Below are 19,073 nucleotides of genomic sequence, written 5' to 3'. Positions count from 1 at the left end.
GAACTTCCGCTGCTTCACGAAGTTTTTCAACGGCAGTCGGTTGAGATGACATTCAAGTCGACGGAGCTGCGCGGAGACATTCCAGAATTTGGAATGCCTTCGAAACGTGAACACAGCCCGAACCGACCAATAGGCGTCACCGCCGTCATCGCTTCGCCCTGCCCACAGCCGCACGACTGCTCTCGGATTTGTGGCTGCTCATCTCGATATCCGCTGCTCGCTTTTTCTTGCTGTTTATTTAGCAAATTGCCCTCCTTCTGTATAAGTAAGTGCTTGCAGATATTAGTACACCAATCAACATTTACCGCGTGAGCATGAAATTTTCCCAAGAGTGCGCCGACGAGGACGGTTGGTTGCGCTCATCCTGTTGTCTACATCGCTGCGTACGAACCGCTAGCGCTCGTTTGCATGACATAAAACGCATTCTGCGCTTTAGTCCTATTAAATAATCTCTTTTCTTTTGTACCGGTTGTGGCCGTGCTTGTGAACGCAATGCGACAATCTGCGAGAAGCGCCGATACGATCGCTCGCCTGAGAAACACTTGACAGCCGGGCTGCTGACATCGCGTACGACCGGCGCTTGTCGCTAATTGTCCCGACTTCTTCCGGCGTGACCAGTCCTTTATTTTTTTACCTACTTTGTCCAGAAGTATGATTGGGGACTGTCACGGCCTCGGTGACTCGGTGATGTTATCAACGAGTCATGACAATAGGGGGGTTGGCCGTTCGATGCCCGGCGTAGCCGGTAAGCAAACGTAGTGAATGAGATAGAGACGTGTTGGGAGGTAACAACAACAAAACAACGTTTATCACATCGATGCTAGGAATACTACAGCTTTGACTTTTAAAAGAGTAATGAAAATTTTATAATAAAATTAGTCTTATGGAAAAAACACACATTGCAATAAGTACACTAAATTAAGTTACACACTGGATTAAGAAATAGTTTGCAGAGATCACGGCGACAGTTGGAAAGAAAGTTCAGAAGGTGAGCAAACATACAGTCGACCGGGGAGCAGGGCGGCAGTCCATTTAGAAAGGCACACACACCACAAAGACGGCTCAGGCTGGGCGACTTCAGGAATGCGGTGCCGCGGCTCGGGGTCCCGGGAGCACGTGTGGCGGCTTTCTCTCCGCGGAGCGCACTGAAGCTTGTCCCCATCCGACCCCTTCTTAAAGGCTTCGGTCGGCAGCGGACGAAGCACTCGGTGTTCAAAAAAAAAAACACGCACACCAAAAATGCACCAAGTATTTCACACACAAAAAAGTCACGTAGGCCCCCTGAGCGCGCCGAGGGCGCGCAGATGACAGGGGCGGTCAAGAATGCCAATCCTCATATGCCTTCGGTCAAGAGCTGACAGCCGGACAATCAGTCCAAACGCGACCCCGGCGGGCATGTCTGAAACACTAATCCCTTCATACAGGAGGAGGTAAGTCAGCCCTCATTCCCTTGTAGCCATCCCAAGCACCCCGTACGCTCCCGCACCTGCAGTGCGAACGGGTTGCACCACTACCAGAAACTACCACTGAAATGGCGTGCACGAACACGTGTTCTTTCGCAGACACAGAGGCTGCATCGACATACATATTTGCAAAGAAACGCGGACACATCAATTTGATGTACACATAAGTGAAACCGATGCCGCCACTTCTGTGACACGGCCCCCCACTTTCGGAATATCAAATAATATTGTAGACCCACAGAAGATGGCGCGCAGGCCTATAAACAATTAAAAATGCACAACACAACATAACGCCTTATACCTGTGTTACACGGGCGTTTTCAACGGCAGTTCAGTTAATCGCCAGTTGAGGATTTCAACTGCCGTTGAACTCAACTGGAATCGCCAGCTGTTACACGAGCACTTCGCGTTCAGTTCAGTTAGCACTCTAACCACATGACCTCGCGTCTAGAGCGAAGTGTAAATAGAAAAAGGCAGTGTCTGCATTATTTCTTCTTGTAAATGATCGTAGTGTATATATTCTTTACTATAGTGACAATTCTTTTCGTGCATGTTTTGCTTTGCGGTAGAAATTTGTGGGTGCGAAGCACACTGAGCCAAGTCAATCCACTAAGAGGGAAAATTTTTCGGTCCGTAGGTCGCCATCTTGTCAGCTGGCCGTTCAACTGAGATCCCCGATCTCAGTCGAACTCAACTGCCGTTGATATTTGAACGGCAGTTAGCACTGCCGTGTAACACCGCTAACTGCCGTTCAGTTCAACTGAGAGTCAACTGAACTGCCGTTGAAAACGCCCGTGTAACACGGGTATTACATAAACCTAGTTCACACGCCGAGTCAGCATTAGTAGGCACATAATAGCTGAATATTTAACAGTGCAAATGAGTACCACGCGAAAACTTTACACCCTGCTAAGAAAATCAGCCCCAACGTTGTCCTTGCCCTTTATGTGGTCTACATAGAACTGGTACTCTTGGAGCAGCAAGCTCCAGCGAAGGACTCGGCTGCTTAGGTGTTTTGCTCGTTGGATGTAGCTCAGTGGTTGGTGGTTCGTTTGAACTAAAAAATGCACCCCGTACTGGTAGGTGGCAAACTTCCGCACTCCCCAAAATAACGCTAAAGACTCTCTCTCAATTGTACTGTATGCTGCTTCCCTGGGGAGCAATTTTCTGCTCGCGTTAAGCCACCGGGTGGAACATTCCATCATGCTGCTGCAAAAGTACCGCGCCAAGGCTGGTATCAGATGCATACGTGCGTAGCACAAATTGTTTGGCGAAGTATGGGAGCCGCAGTATCGGAGGGCTCGCGACACGACGCTTGAGCTCTTCGAAGGCTTCCTGATGGGCCGGCGTCCACCTTATGATGTTCTTCTCACCCTTCCTCGTCAGTTGGGTGAGTGGCTCGCTTAATCTGGCATAGTCGTGAATGAAGTCCCGGTAATATCCAGACAAGCCTAGGAATGCGCGTACTTGACGCTTGGTGCGAGGAATTGGCGCCGCTTGAATTTTTTCGAGCGTCTTCTTGAGTGGTGCCAGTTCACCTCAGCCAATACGATGCCCAAGGAACTGGATACTTTCCATCCAGAACTCGCATTTGTTTGGTCGTACCATCAGGCCAGCCGCTTCGATTCTCGCAAGCAGATGCTTCAGCGAAGAGAGATGCTCCTCCCACGTAGCACTGGCAACTAGCACATCATCATAATAGTGCTGCTCTCCGGGAATGCCTTCCACCACTCGTTGCATCAATTTGGAAAATACTGCCGGGGCTGTCTTTATGCCGAACGGCATAAAACGGAATTGAAAGAGTCCCGATGTTGTTGAAAACGCCGTCTTGGGCTTGGACTCTTCAGTCAACGGAATTTTCCAATAGCCTTTGACAAAGTCTATCTTTGAGAAGTATATCTTCTCTTCAGCTGTAGCGAAGACAGCGTCCACTCTGGGCATGGGCTCAGAATCGGCAACGAGGACGTCGTTCAGGCGTCGGAAATCAATACAAAGCCGATTCGTGCCGTCTGGTTTCTTCTACAAGAGGATCGGTTAATTGTAGGGTGATGTTGACTTCTCGATTATTCCAAGCCGCTCCATCTCCTTCACCTCTCTTTCTACGCCTTCCCTCGTCGCAAATGGAAGTGGGTATTGTGATGACCCCCATAATGCGCAGGTCCACACGGGACGGAGAGGCAAAGAGACACCGTATGGCTCAGTTTAAACAAACAGGTATATTCAATAATTACACATGATTAAGATTATACATCAGAGGCTGGGGCGTCCGAGCTTACGTGCCGACGACTTCATGGGGGCGATGGAGTGGCTCCGGAGTTGGGCTCGAGCGGTTGCTGGCAGAAGCTGCACGCCGTCGGGCTTCGGCGCTGAAGGCCCTCTTCGCGAACGATGTCGTCCTGAGCGTGTATGCAGTAAAATTTCAATAGTCGTCCGTTTCTTCGAGGATGGTTCACAAACCCTTCCTCTAGTGTCGTTCGGCTTTGAAGATGAACAGGAGGCGAGCTTGTAGATGATGACAGCAGAGCATAATTTTACAACATACATATACAGAGAGTTAAACTGGAAAAAGCAGAACTGAATTTACAAAAGAACAAACTTTGCACTACTTTACTCATCGACCGGGCAGGTTAGTGCCTAAGTAGCATCACATTACATGCTAAGCATGGAGCCCCAGCTCAGACTGGACTGCATCCGTTTACATGCGCTTTTAAGCACTTGATTAACAAAGGACTAAGGGCGGTCATTTTCAGTGGCCCGCCCAAAGCATCAATTCTCCAATCAAAAATAACATGCGAGATGGGGACAACCCCTTGGGTTGGGCTTAGCCTCGAACCCAGAGTCTTGTTAACAACACAAACTAAATAAACAAAAACGCCACAACTCTCTCTCAAGTGAGAGTATCCACAGGCTCTCCCTTCGGAGCTAATCCTTGCCCCATGCATGCATACCGCCACCCACCATCGGTCCGCGTCGCCCGTCAGCAACAGAGGAGGGGGCGAAAGGGCCCACGATGCTGCCGGGCTACCGACGGCGGGACACAGCTAATAAGCATGAAGGGGTTCGTCTGTCGCTCCGGGAAACCAGATTAAGGGTCGGCCCTGTCTTCCCACATTCTTGGCGAGTCTTGCCTGTCCGCCATGACAGGTGTCCGTCACGGCCCTCCTGGGAATGCGCTTTTGTTCACGAGGCACGGCGGGAAGCTGTGGGTGCCTTCCCGGCGATAGCCCACGTCGTAAGGGGGGGGGGGGAAGGGGGCCGTGCGTCAAGCGACAATTTTCGTTCCCCGTATGTATTCGGGGGCTCTCGGTTTCCGCGTGTGCCGGCGTCCTGCTTTCTGCAAAGGTATGCAGCTGGAAAAGAGGGGCGGCCTTAAGCCCCAACTCGATGCACACACAAGGAATGTACCTCGTAGCACACAAGGAATGTCACACTCGCTCACCCTCCAGAAGAATGTTCTCCGAACATTTGAGTCCCTGCAGCTCCCCTTGTCTTTCTGAATCGCCTCGCACAGTGCGTCCGACAAAACACTTTTCGCTGCACTCAACACCACTGCACAACACCATATGCCTCCGCTGTCATAACTGGCGTCTCCAGGGGCAGCACTGATCTTCTTTTACAGATAAACATGAAACTCAGCACCCAAGCCTCTCCTTTCTAGTCCAAACTGGACGAAATAAATTTACCACAGTTACAAAGGAGCTCCCACTTCTAGCACGATCACGGCACAGACAAAAATATAGATAACGAAAGGAAGTAAGGCAGGTTCTGCATGCGCTCCGCATGCTCTCCTGTGAAGGTGTTACTTAATGACAGAAAGGTTTAACTACTAACTCCGATAACTTAACACATACGCATATAGCAATGTTATGAGCTGCGGCATTAAACAATTCTGACCAGTTCACAACTCCGCTCTGTTTACACCATTAGTCCGACTTAGCTTTCCGATTTCGCAGCGGATATCGGCCTTCATGAGTCATACTAAGTAAGTCTGTGACCCTTTGTCTGCTTTGGGACTCGCGAGGGCTCGTGGCAGGAGCCTCTCCTGGCGTTATCTGCGCGGCAACCTCGCGCGCTTCTTCTTCTAGCAATGCATGAAGTAAATCCGGTGGCATTCCGGCCGTCACCTCTGGCGCCTGCCGAACAAATGCAGGAGAGGGCGTTTCTTGCGAACTATCTGCGCGCTCCGCTTCACTTCTGTCCCCATCAAAATCCGCGCTTTCCCTTTCCTCATTTCGTGAATACTGAACCGGTGCCGACTTGAGGCGATTTGCGTGTATCCTTATCAAGCGCCGGTTCACGTCTCGGACTCTGAAGTTTACCGGAGAAAGCTTCTCGACAACCTCGCACGGTCCTCTCCACTTCGTCTGGAACTTACGAGCTAGCCCAATCTGCCTTTGGCAGTTTTCAATGTACACGCTGTCCCCCACATTAAACGGCGCGTCTCTAGCACTGCGATCGTGCACCTCCTTCCTGCGCTTCGCCGCTTTCTTTAAGGCCTCCTTTGCGATGTCCCTCGCCACTTGCAAGCGCGATTCTAGCTCCACCTTATAGTCGTCCAGTGAAGCGTATGGGACACGACGGGGGCCCTCTGGCACTTCACTAGGCTGGTCCGGGTCTCGGCCGTAGAGAAGAAAGAATGGCGATTCGCCCGTGCTCTCGTGTGCTGCGGAATTGTAGGCAAACATTGCATACGGGAGCCACAAGTCCCAGTCCCGCTGGTGGCGCGAAACATAATGCGACAGGAACCCGGCCACGGTTTGGTTCAGTCGCTCCACCGCGCCGTTGCAAGCCGGATGGTACGGTGTTGTCTGCTTCTTAGCGATCTTAAGCAGCTCGCAAACTCTCCTCATTAGCTGCGACACGAAGTTCGTTCCCCGATCTGTCAAGAGTTGCCTCGGGGGTCCATGTCGGAGCACGATCTGTTCGACAAATGCTCTTGCAACCGTGTCTGCCTTCTGATCTGGGAGTGCTACCGCTTCCGCGTATTTTGAAAGGTGATTGACAAATACTAAAATGTACTTGTTTCCGGAAGTGGTCGTGGGCAATGGGCCCATTATGTCCATACCTGTCCGCTCGAAGGGAGCCGAAACCTCAGGGAACGGCTGAATTGGAGCTGGTCTTCGTCCCTTGGGTGTTTTTCTTTCGAGACAGGAATGACACTTCGCACAGTAGTCTCTAACATCCTGTCGCATGCCACTCCAAAAGTACAAACGCTCCACACGCCTGCGTGTCTTCGCTACGCCAAAATGACCGGCGCATGGCGCATCGTGAAACGCGCGAAGAACCCTTTCTGTCCACGACCGAGGTATGACGACTCTCTCCCAAGCGGTTTTCTCTGGTCTCCCTTTCCTGGTTGGCCTCGTGCGCCGACACAGGGTGCCGTCTTTGTCAATGAAATAACCTAGCTGTTCGGGGTGAGACGGTGCGCCCTCTAAGCTTTCGATTATTCGCTTCAGGTCAGGATCTTTGCACTGCTCTGTGCGTAATTCGGCGGGGTCGACTACGGGGACAAACTCATCTATAGCTGCCACGGCAGCTGTGCGGCTGAGTGCATCAGCATTCAGATGTGTCTTTCCTGACTTGTGCTCAACTTCAAAGCAGTATTCCTGCAGGTGTAGATTCCATCTAGCGAGTCGCGAGCTAGGGTCCCTGACACTCATCACCCATTTCAGAGGATGGCAGTCTGTGACTAGCTTGAATTTGCGGCCGTAAAGGTAGCATCTGAAGTGCTTTACTGCCCTGACAACGGCGAGGCACTCCCTTTCCGTAGCTCCGTACTTTTGCTCTGTGGGGCTCAGCTGTCGGCTAGCAAAAGCAACGGGATGTTCTTTGCCCTCGATAACCTGAGATAGCACGGCACCAACTGCGAACTTTGACTCATCTGTGGCCATAACGAAGGGCAAATTAAAATCCGGGTGGCGCAACAGCGGTGCACTCATTAGCTTCCTTTTCAGGGCCCCAAAAGCATTCTCCGCGTTTTCGTCCCAGCGAAAGGCGACATTTTTGGCTGTTAAGGCGGTGAGCGGCTTAGCGAGCTTGGCGAACTCCTCTATGTGCCTTCGGTAGTAACCGATCAGGCCGAGAAACTGCCGGACCTGGCGGACGCTAGTCGGGGATGGAAAATCCGAGACACACCTTAGTTTCTCAGGGTCCGGTCGCACGCCGTCAGCTGAAACAACGTGCCCGAGGTATTTCACCTCGTTTTTGAGGAATTGGCACTTAGAGGGCTTCAGCTTGAGACCCGCTCCTCTTAGTCGCACCAAAACTTGCTCAATATTGCGCAAATGGTTCTCAAAACTGTCACTGTATATGATAATGTCATCCATATACACGAAGCACAGCCTCCCCAGAAGACCTGCCAGGATAACATCAGCGGTTCTCTGCCAGACAGCAGGGCTGTTGGCCAGACCCATCGGCATTCTTTTCCATTCATAGTGCCCTGAGGGCGTGTTGAATGCCGTTTTCTCGGCATCTGCCGGATCCATTGCTATCTGCCAGAATCCCGCCGCCATGTCCACTACCGTGAAGTACCTGGCAGAGCCCAGCTGAGAAAGCGTCTCCTGTATATTGGGGATGGGGTATGGATCGATGCGAGTTACGGCATTTAGTTTGCGGTAGTCCACTACCAATCGATACGAGCCATCTGGCTTTTCCACCAATAGTGCTGGTGCTCCCCAGGGTGACTTTGAGTGTTCGACAATGCCGCAATCAATCAGGTCCTGCACCTGCCGCTCCATCTCCCCACGTTGGGAGTAAGGAATCCTGTACGCACGCTGGTAAACGGGCGATGAAGTGCCGGTTTCTATCCTGTGCTTTATAACGCCACAGCAGCCCAAATCCAGGTTGGACGCGGCGAATACCTCCGAGTAGTCGTTCAGCAAACCAGCCAGAGCCTCCCTCTCCCTGGAATTTACGTGAGAAAGATCGAATGACACCTTTGGAGCAGCCGAAGGACTAGCATGCTCTACAGTTGCGAGTACCGTATCGGTGGGCTCACGTTGCTCTATCGCAGAGGTGAAGAAAGCCAATGTTTTGTTCTTGGGAAGGCTCAGTGGCTGCTGGCTACAGTTAACCACCCGTAGGGGCACTCTGTGGGCGTCATTAACTGTCACGAGGCACGCGGCTGCCTTCAGGCCATTGCTGAGAGAGTCGACCGGTTCAAGCACTCCCACGGCGCCGCTCTCTACATCTGAAGGCACAAACGCGTACAAAATGTGCTCCGACCAAGGAAGGACGACCGCCTCCTCGACCAGCCGGACGGCAACCCGCGAATATACCTTCTCCAATGATCCCACTGTCTGACGGGTGTCAATATCGGTAATGCGAATCTCAGCCCCTCTCCTGTTCAAAAACGGAACTTTTGAGCCGCCCGCATTAACCTCTTCCTCAGAGAATGAGACTACTACCTTCCCTTTTCTCAAAAAATCCTGCCCTAATATACCTGACACTCCGTTTGGCAGAGACACCGTGTCCGGGCATACGTAGCAGGGGTGCTCCAATGCAATTCCGCCGAGAGAGAAGTGTAACCGGTAGAGTCCACTTATGCCAAGAGGATCCCCCGTTATGCCTACAAATTTGGTTGCCATACCACCAGACGCTTCCAACACCTCGCGGTCCCTCTTCCTTCGAAGCGTGTTAAAACTGCTCTCCTTAAGCAATGTCACCTTTGACCCCGTATCTATCAACAGTTCCATGCAACAACCATTTAACTAGCAAAGCACAACAGGGCATGCCTCGTCGGCCACACAAACTACCACCACCTCATCATCCACTGCTCCCTCCCCACGCTCCTCAGGCTGGGGAGGACTAACTAGTTTTTTGTCTCGGTATCTGGAGCCCCGCTGTAGGCTTGCTTAGGGTGTGTCTCGCCTGCTTCTCTTTGTGGCTCCCCACGGCGCACGTTTTGGCAGAACCTGGCGATGTGTCCGCGACCCTGGCAAGCGAAGCATACGATTTCTTCAAAATCTCGCATACCGCGCCTGTAGCTTTGTGGCGGTCTCCGGTTTCCAGCGAATGAGCGCTGTTGAGCGCGCGCTTCAACCTGGCGTTCTACTTGCTGAGATAGCAGCTTTTCTAAGCGATCTAATCGCTCTGTCAAGAGAGCAACCTCAGGGTTGAGCACCGCTCTCTCTATGACGCTTACTCTCGCTGCGGCTGTCGTTAACGCCTCATTTCGTTCCTCATCCAATGCGGCCTCCACGGCTTGGTCGAAATTGCTCGGCTTGCGCGAGAGCACGAACCGGCGCACGGGGTCTTGCAGACCAGCCACGAACAAAGCGGTCATTTCCTCTTTAAGTAGATCCTCCGCGTATTTCTTCCTTAGCTGGTCTCCTTCCTCCTCCCTGCTTAACGTATCGCGCGCTAGGCGCTGAAGCCGCGACGCAAATGTTCGCACGTCCTCCCCTACCATCTGTCCGGCATCACGGAACCTCTGTACCCGCACGTGACGTGGTTCAGTGTCGAAATGCTCAAACGCGAGCTTCTTAAATTCCGCAAATGATTTTGTGGATTTTACTTTTTCGTCTCGCCATGCAAAATCATGAGCAGCTCCTGCCATCTTACACCTCGCCATTCCCAGCATTTGAGCATCGGACCATCCCCCCATTTTCCCAATCTCTTCTAGCGTGGAAAAGAAATCGCAGATTGGAACCCCTGTCTTATCTCCCGTAAACGTCGGAATGACGCTTCCTAATGCCAGCATGCTTGCTCCGAGCGACGGCTGTGGAGAGGGAGCTCCCTCAGATAAAGACATTTTTTTTTTCAAGCCCTCCGGTGCCTCAAGCCTCTCAAATGGGGGTAAAAGTCCCACAATCAGTCCCGTGATTCCCTTTTGATTACAATTTTGAAGTCATGAATGTCGCAGCATTCAGAGGACATTTGCTTTTGAGACCCCACTTCTGACACCAGTGTGATGACCCCCATAATGCGCAGGTCCACACGGGACGGAGAGGCAAAGAGACACCGTATGGCTCAGTTTAAACAAACAGGTATATTCAATAATTACACATGATTAAGATTATACATCAGAGGCTGGGGCGTCCGAGCTTACGTGCCGACGACTTCATGGGGGCGATGGAGTGGCTCCGGAGTTGGGCTCGAGCGGTTGCTGGCAGAAGCTGCACGCCGTCGGGCTTCGGCGCTGAAGGCCCTCTTGGCGAACGATGTCGTCCTGAGCGTGTATGCAGTAGAATTTCAATAGTCGTCCGTTTCTTCGAGGATGGTTCACAAACCCTTCCTCTGGTGTCGTTCGGCTTGGAAGATGAACAGGAGGCGAGCTTGTAGATGATGACAGCAGAGCATAATTTTACAACATACATATACAGAGAGTTAAACTGGAAAAAGCAGAACTGAATTTACAAAAGAACAAATTTTGCACTACTTTACTCATCGACCGGGCAGGTTAGTGCCTAGGTAGCATCACATTACATGCTAAGCATGGAGCCCCAGCTCAGACTGGACTGCATCCGTTTACATGCGCTTTTAAGCACTTGATTAACAAAGGACTAAGGGCGGTCATTTTCAGTGGTCCGCCCAAAGCATCAATTCTCCAATCAAAAATAACATGCGAGATGGGGACAACCCCTTGGGTTAGGCTTAGCCTCGAACCCAAAGTCTGGTTAACAACACAAACTAAATAAACAAAAACGCCACAACTCTCTCTCAAGTGAGAGTATCCACAGGCTCTCCCTTCGGAGCTAATCCTTGCCCCATGCATGCATACCGCCACCCACCATCGGTCCGCGTCGCCCGCCAGCAACAGAGGAGGGGGCGAAAGGGCCCACGATGCTGCCGGGCTACCGACGGCGGGACACAGCTAATAAGCATGAAGGGGTTCGTCTGTCGCTCCGGGAAACCAGATTAAGGGTCGGCCCTGTCTTCCCACATTCTTGGCGAGTCTTGCCTGTCCGCCATGACAGGTGTCCGTCACGGCCCTCCTGGGAATGCGCTTTTGTTCACGAGGCACGGCGGGAAGCTGTGAGTGCCTTCCCGGCGATAGTCCAGGTCGTAAGGGGGGGGGGGGGAAGGGGGTCCGTGCGTCAAGCGACAATTTTCGTTCCCCGTATGTACTCGGGGGCTCTCGGTTTCCGCGTGTGCCGGCGTCCTGCGTTCTGCAAAGGTATGCAGCTGGAAAAGAGGGGCGGCCTTAAGCCCCAACTCGATGCACACACAAGGAATGTACCTCGTAGCACACAAGGAATGTCACAGTATTGTTTTACGTGAAGCGGAGTGCGGGTAGTGAGCTCTAACCGGCACTCGGACCAGTCCGTCTTGCCTGGGACGTCGGAGAAAATGCGAGAGTGTTCTGAAATCACCTCTCGGAGCTGCCTCCGTTCATTTGCCCTCAAATCACCAGAAAGCTTCACATCTCCCTCGTCCTCTGACCGTTCAAACGCCGGAAGAGGGATGGCCCCATCGCCGTCGGATTCTGTGACGCTGCAGATCGCGTGGCACACCCGTTCGACTGGCCCGCTTACCCGCTCTTCGTACCTTTTAAGCAGGTTGGCGTGGAAAATCTTCCTCCCCCCGGCTGTCTCGATGATGTAGTCGGCTTCTCCTTTCTTCTCCCTGATCTCTTTCTCCAGTTGCTGACTCTCTATTTTCAAGCGCATAATCTGCATCTGACGTTGGTCAGCCTCCTTCGCGGCTGTGCGCTCCTCCTCCGCGGCCTGCAGGGCAAACGCCCGTTCTTCGCGCTGCATATCCCCCACCCATTTTCTAAGCTCACTGCTCGCCAGTCCCAGCTGGCCGCCCATCGCTATCAATCTTTCAAAACCCATGCTTCTGCCTCTGAGAACAATGAGATAACACAACTAGAAGCTCACCAAAAAAAAAAAAATCCGTTCACACACGACACCTCTCTAATACCTCAAAACGTTTCAAGACCTTAACAAGTCTCTCTCTCTCTCTGTTCACCACGTTTTCCTTGCATCAAACGTCCTGTAGCGTACGCCAGTTAATTGTCACGGCTTCGGTGATCCCGCGAAGTTATCACCGAGTCATGACAATAGGGTAGTTGGCCGTTCGATGCCCGGCGTAGCCGGTAAGCAAACGTAGTGAATGAGATAGAGACGTGTTGGGACGTAACAACAACAAAACAACGTTTATCACATCGGTGCTAGGAATACTACAGCTTTGACAAAAGAGTAATGAACATTTTACAAAACAATTAGCGCAGTCTTATGGAAAAAACACACATTGCAATAAGTACACTAAATTAAGTTACACACTGGATTAAGAAATAGTTTGCAGAGATCACGGCGACAGTTGGAAAGAAAGTTCAGAAGGTGAGCGAACATACAGTCGACCGGGGAGCAGGACGGCAGTCCATTCAGAAAGGCACAGGCTGGGCGACTTCAGGAATGCGGTGCCGCGGCTCGGGGTTCCGGGAGCACGTGTGGCGGCTTTCTCTCCGCAGAGCGCACTGAAGCTTGTCCCCATCCGACCCCTTCTTAAAGGCTTCGGTCGGTAGCGGACGAAGCACTCGGTGTTCAAAAAAACACACACACCAAAAACGCACCAAGTATTTCACACACAAAAAAGTCACGTAGGCCCCCTGAGCGCGCCGAGGGCGCGCAGATGAAAGGGGCGGTCAAGAATGCCAATCCTCAGATGCTTTCGGTCAAGTGACAGCCGGACAATCAGTCCAAGCGCGACCCCGGCGGGCGCGTCTGAAACACTAATCACTTCATACCGGGGGAGGTGAGTCAGCCCTCACTCCCTTGTAGCCATCCCAAGCACCCCGTACGCTCCCGCACCTGCAGTGCGAAGGGGTTGCACCACTACCAGACACTACCACCGAAATGGCGTGCACGTACACGTGTTCCTTCGCAGACACAGAGGCTGCATCGACATACATGATTTATTCACAAATGAAAATTGGGTCACTGACCAAGTCGAAAGATGAAAAATGACGTTTCGGGTCCCATACGGTGCCCTTGTTCACAATGAGGCTGTCACAGAAGAAGGAATGGTTATATACGCTTCAGAATCTTCTGCAATCTTTTCACGTATATAGGATGTAGCGTGCCCTTATTCTTGTTTAGCGTGTTGGCCGTTGTCTGGATGATTAGGGATTCTAGATGAAGTCTTTCAGATAGGTTTCTTTCCGTCGCCAAGATTTCCACCTCATCCCAGCCAATCTCGAGGCCAGTGGACAGCACGTGCTTTGCAACTGCATTTTTTGCTGCGCGCTTGTTTCTGACGTCGCCCTGGTGCTCCTTCATGCGCCGCTGGAAGTTCCCGGTTTCCCCAATGTAGACGGAGGGGCAGTCGCTGCAAGGGATCCTATAAACAACGCCAGGGAACCTGGCACGTGGTAGCGGGTCCTTCACGTTGGCCACATCGGCTCGCAGTTTGCTAGTTGGCACGTGTGCAATGTGCACTTCGTGTTTACGGAAAATCCTAGAAAGGGCCTCGCTGATCTGACGCATGTAGGGAATCGCAGCACGTTTTATCTTTTTTGTCAGCTGTTGTGCTCCTCGTGTGTAGGTGGCTTTCTTGGTGACTTTGCTGGTAAAATTTCTAGGGTAGCCGTTTCGCTCAAGATCGTGCTGTATAAGCTTCATCTCGTTGCCAAGGCTGACCGGGTCGGAACAGATGTTTTTAGCACGGTTGACAAGTGACGCAACCACTGAACGCTTGTGAGCCGTAGGATGAGCGGAATCAAAATCCAGGTATCTCCCCGTGTGCGTTGCTTTTCGGAAGACGCTGAAGGCTAACCGATGCGCATCACGTTTGACGAGCACATCCAAGAACGGGATCATGCCGTTCGCTTCCTCTTCCAAAGTGAAATTTATGGATGGCTCTACGGCATTCAGGTGTTCAAGGAAGCTGTGAATGTGCTGCTTGTTTAAAATGCAAAAGCAGTCATCAACATACCTCAGAAACACCTTTGGACGATGTGTGAACGAGTTCAGGGCTTTCTGTTCAATAGACTCCATTGTCAGGTTGGCAGCCGTGGCCCTTTCTAGGATTTTCCGTAAACACGAAGTGCACATTGCACACGTGCGAACTAGCAAACTGCTTTCCTTGCTACGCGCCGATTAAAAGCAAACAGCTCGTGTGCCGGTACGGAAGACTCAAAGCTGTATTTTGGTCCTTTTGCCAGGATGTCCGCGATGTCTTTTGGCACATTCATGTCGCCTAGAACCAGAGGTCCGCTCTTGTTCTGTTCCTTCCTAGGAACCTTTACACCGGTGTGTAGGGTCTTATTCAGTACGCAGCTCCATAATGCCTCCGTAGTTTAGGCCGCTTGATTTCTTAGGGATTGCAGCTTCTTCATGGCTATCCATTACACATCTGCACTTAAGCACACCAAGTTTGTCCAATCATGCAACAATCGCACTTCCCTCCAGATTTCCGCCGTTAAAACTTTGCTAACTCCCCTGCGTGTCCGAAAGAAAGTTGAACACTTCCAAAAAGGGCACTCACTTCTGCTGGTACAAGTCCTTTATTCAGACTAAAGGCGATGAATCTTGCTCTGCAGGTGCAAAAGGTGATGGCGCTCACGATCTTCAAAGGTTCGGGCTTAACAGGTGGCACACAAAAGAAAGGCCCACTGAAGAGGAAAGTTCGTTTAACAGTGCCTTTTGCTGGGCTAGTTGGTGTAACATTATGTAACAAAAGTAAAAACAACGCTAATGTTTACACAAACCACACAGAAAGACCATACAGAACGGGCGCTGACTCCAACTATTTTTATTGAAAGCCACATGTTGCATATATATAGCCCCAAGAAGGTGAACGCATGCGCATTTCTTACATGATAAAAGAAAGGAAAAAAAGGAAATAGAAAAGTAAAACAACACCAAAAAACACACACTCAAACCAAACCTACTCATTATCGCATATTATTTAGCATTCTATGCACACTGTCTCGTTCTGTTGCAGCAGTGTTTCATGGAAAATCCTGAGGCCCATACGGCATTCTTGCAATAAAGTAAGTTGGCGCTGCTTGCGTGTGGTTTATAGTGCTCACATAAGCATGTATCTCTACGGTGACGAAGCTATAGGACGCGAAGATAAAAATCTAGCATGTGTTCTAGAACTCTTCGAGGAGAAGTTGTAATTCAGGAAAAGTTCTGTTGGGGTTTAAAGTCTCTCTGCTCATCTGACATTACACTGTCTACTTACCCCTCTCTTTTGAATAACCCTGCTGCTTGTGCTGTTCTGATCCAAATGGTTCATCTCTTCAGCAGCACAATTCCTACACATTCCCGATGAGTACCTTCGTCACTATCATTTTCCTGCTTAAGCTCTGTACAGAGAAGTGCTGTGTGTTCCTTTGCTGGACAATGATGTATCTCTCTGTGGTCTGACACTGTGTTTGAACCAACTGTGCCTGTGACTTTATCTGTGCTGACATTTTATGTGACTTAATCTGTGCTTCTGACTGTCTGCGGTGTCTGGACCAACTTTGCCTGTGACTTAATCTGTGTTAACATTATCTGTGACTTTATCTGTGCTTCTGTCTGTCTGTGGTGTCTGGACCAACTGTGCCTGTGACTTCATCTGTGCTGACTTTCTGTGTGACGTTATCTGTGCTTCTGTCTGCTCTGCGCCTTTGGGGTTTTATGTTTTTTGTTGTTTCTATTTTCCTGCTTTTCTCATTAAATTAAGCTTTTTTGAGCGTTTAGCTCCTTTTCTTTTTTTATTGGCTTTAAGCCCGGTAAAGCGTTGCTGGTACGGGCTCCCTGTCTCTTTCATTTATTTTTTATTTTTTCTGAGAGGACCAATAAAATGGTAGAAGAATTCAAACCACAGATTTAAAACTTGGACCTAAGTGTTACTTTGTTGTCTGTGCTAGTTTACTGAACTCAAAAAGAAAATTATTTGGTGATCCTAAACATCTTCCTGGAAATCAGCGTCGAAGGCGCAGCTAGGGTGTCTGCATCGGTAGAAGGGTGGCAATTTTCGATTATTTTTTTTCATTTTTAGAAATTAAGAATGGTTGGCTGGGGCACACAAACATGTGCACGGAACTATACTCAGAGAAGTGTGAACAACTTATAAAACCACGCTATCATGGCCGAGAGATGAGACCCCATCCCTTGGTTCCCCTTCGCTTACTGCGTCCCCAAGCGGACTTCTCGTGGAGGCAGGGAGCGTTTGTGACGTCTGATATACGTACCCTCGAGATTGCTGGAATTCTTGCTCTGTGAATTCCGCATAGGAAAAGAATAAAGGCTGCAATGCATAACGAGGTCCTATTAAACGGGAGAACAGAGGTGGTGGAGGAGTGTTTCCTAACCGGCTCCGTGGAGAAAGCACTTTTGCACATTCAGTTGCAATCCCTTGACGTCGCGTTGTTTAGACCGGTAGAAGGTCTTCCTGAAAGCACATGTGCACTCGGAACCGCGCTGAGCAATGTTCGAACAAGGATACAGACTTGTTATCGTTATCATGTTCGGTGGGAATTTGTGCAAGAAAATGCGGCGTTTAAAAAAAAAAATAGGAAAGGATTGGCCGCGTCATGCGTGTGTACACAGGTTGACTCATTCTCATGTACAGGTGTGTAACAGCATCTCCCTGGCTAACAAAACTAGGAAGTGTGTCGCCGTGCACGGAGGCGTGACTTTCTTGAAGATAAGCGATTCATCAAGCATAAAATGTCTCTTTTTTTTTGTGAGGATATGACCTAATGTCGGATCGAAATGGTCGTGTTTCCTCGAGGTGTCAGCGTCGGAGGAAAACCGCGTCACTAGTGGTGTTTGTGGCTGGGCGGGCAGCCCAATTTAGGCCGGCTTCGTTCACTCGAACGCGCTAATTCTTTTAGATAACTATGCCCGCATCTTACAGTTAGTGCAGCGGCGCCGAAATAAAATTTTGCTACTTTAACAGAAGGATCATCGTCGCTGCTATGCTAGGCCTTCTCGCTTAGCAGTGCTTGCCCCTCGTTGATGACATTTAGCTTTAGCATTGAGCGATCCCGCACATCGCTTTTTTGCTTTATGTACCAGCTGAGCGTCGACGCGTCGCGGCGCTCTCTGCGTCGCAAATTTTGTCGAAAAAAGCCTGTCCTGATATTTTATTAATTTTTTAAGCACTGACCGTGATGAGCTTCCGTATACAGTCTTAGCGCAGAAATTCATCCAGCTCCCACATTCAGCAGACTGAAGCGAAACCTTCTGAAATTCGTTTGACGCTACTAAAAAAGGAAACTTTGCAACCACGAGCGCAGAGAGGAATTGTGACCAAAGCAGCCAAAAATGGGCATTCTTGTTTCCGTACGCTTCATACCACTGAGCCACAGCAGTGGCATCCCGCGCTACGATAAGTGCTTGTTGGTAGGAGTTACCTATACTGTCGTCATCATCATCTTTCATCGCTTCGTTCTCTGGTTCGCAGGGGTCGTGCCGTGAAAGCGTACGAGTGATTAACGATAAAGTAAGACTCGTCTTTGTCACCCACAGCAGCTTTTATGTAGCCGTAAGAAATAAAGGCGAGAAGCGGACCATTTCTTGTGTGATGTGCATACTTGCAGTAGTTTTAAGCGCGTGAGCTCTTACTCATCACATTCTTTCGTTAAAATTTAAGCAGCGCTAACTTTTAGGACGAGTACACAGAAGACATGACAGGACGGGCGCTGACTCCAACTATGCATAACCAACTAGCCCCGCAACGTGTTTTACTAAGTGATCTTACTCATCACGTTTCTCGATTTCTTAAGGTCTGCTACCAGCTCCCTTCGGTGTGCAATTTTCTAAGTCCGAGGAATTCAAGATGGCAGCCTCCTTAGTAAATCAATTTTGCAACCAATTTTGCGATTGACTGGCAACGTAATGAGTATACCGAATTGATGATTGATTGCTTACATCAATTATAAATGCAAGATGTCAAATTTGTATTTCCATTGGTGTCCCCTCACTTTAATCTCATTCATATCAGTTATAGTAAACCACATAGCTAAAACGGAAACTCCGAGCGCCCTTCGTTGGCGTACGCGCTCAGCGTCGGCGCTCTTGGTGTACGCCAAAACCGGCCTGCGCATGCGCACTGCAGAAGACGCCAGCGATTCTCGGCGAGGCGCCGATATCTATCCGTGCTAGATATCGTCCGTGCTAGATGTCCGAGCTAGCGAGCCCGCGCCAGGAACATGGAGATGCATGCCCCTTTTCGATGCCCGTTCCCGCGTACACCAAGAGCGCCTACGCTGGACGCGTACGCCCAGGAAGGGCCCTCGGAGTTGGCACTTAACGCTGGTTACCTCAACGTCTTCCGGACAGTGACGGGCCGGCATATTTTTTGACAGATGGCCGCTCAAAGTCGGACAAAGACGGCGCGGGTATGCCGCGTTAGCCGTGACCCGACTGTTTTCGTTTTCTTACAACCCAGCCAAGGAAATGAGTTGGGGAGCCGCACAGTCTGTCCCCCTTGAACACGCTGGGTGAGAAAAGAACAAAAGAAACAGATGCGAAGCCGCCCCCCACCCCTGCTCGGGAAGCTCCCTGGTGTGAGGGGACGACACACGAAGTGGACAATGCGCGAAGCTTATCGGCGTCTCTCTCCCGAACCAGGGAGGGAGAATTTAAGAGAAGGAGGAGGCGCTCAACTTCATGCGGCGCGTGGTGGCGGCTTTGTGAACTAGCGGCACATGAACCAGAATCCTGG

The sequence above is a fragment of the Amblyomma americanum genome, chromosome 9 (genome assembly GCF_052857255.1).
Source record: "Amblyomma americanum isolate KBUSLIRL-KWMA chromosome 9, ASM5285725v1, whole genome shotgun sequence".
NCBI classification, from domain to species: domain Eukaryota; kingdom Metazoa; phylum Arthropoda; class Arachnida; order Ixodida; family Ixodidae; genus Amblyomma; species Amblyomma americanum.
The sequence above is the reverse complement of the archived record's forward strand: the minus strand, read 5'-3'. Positions refer to the sequence as shown.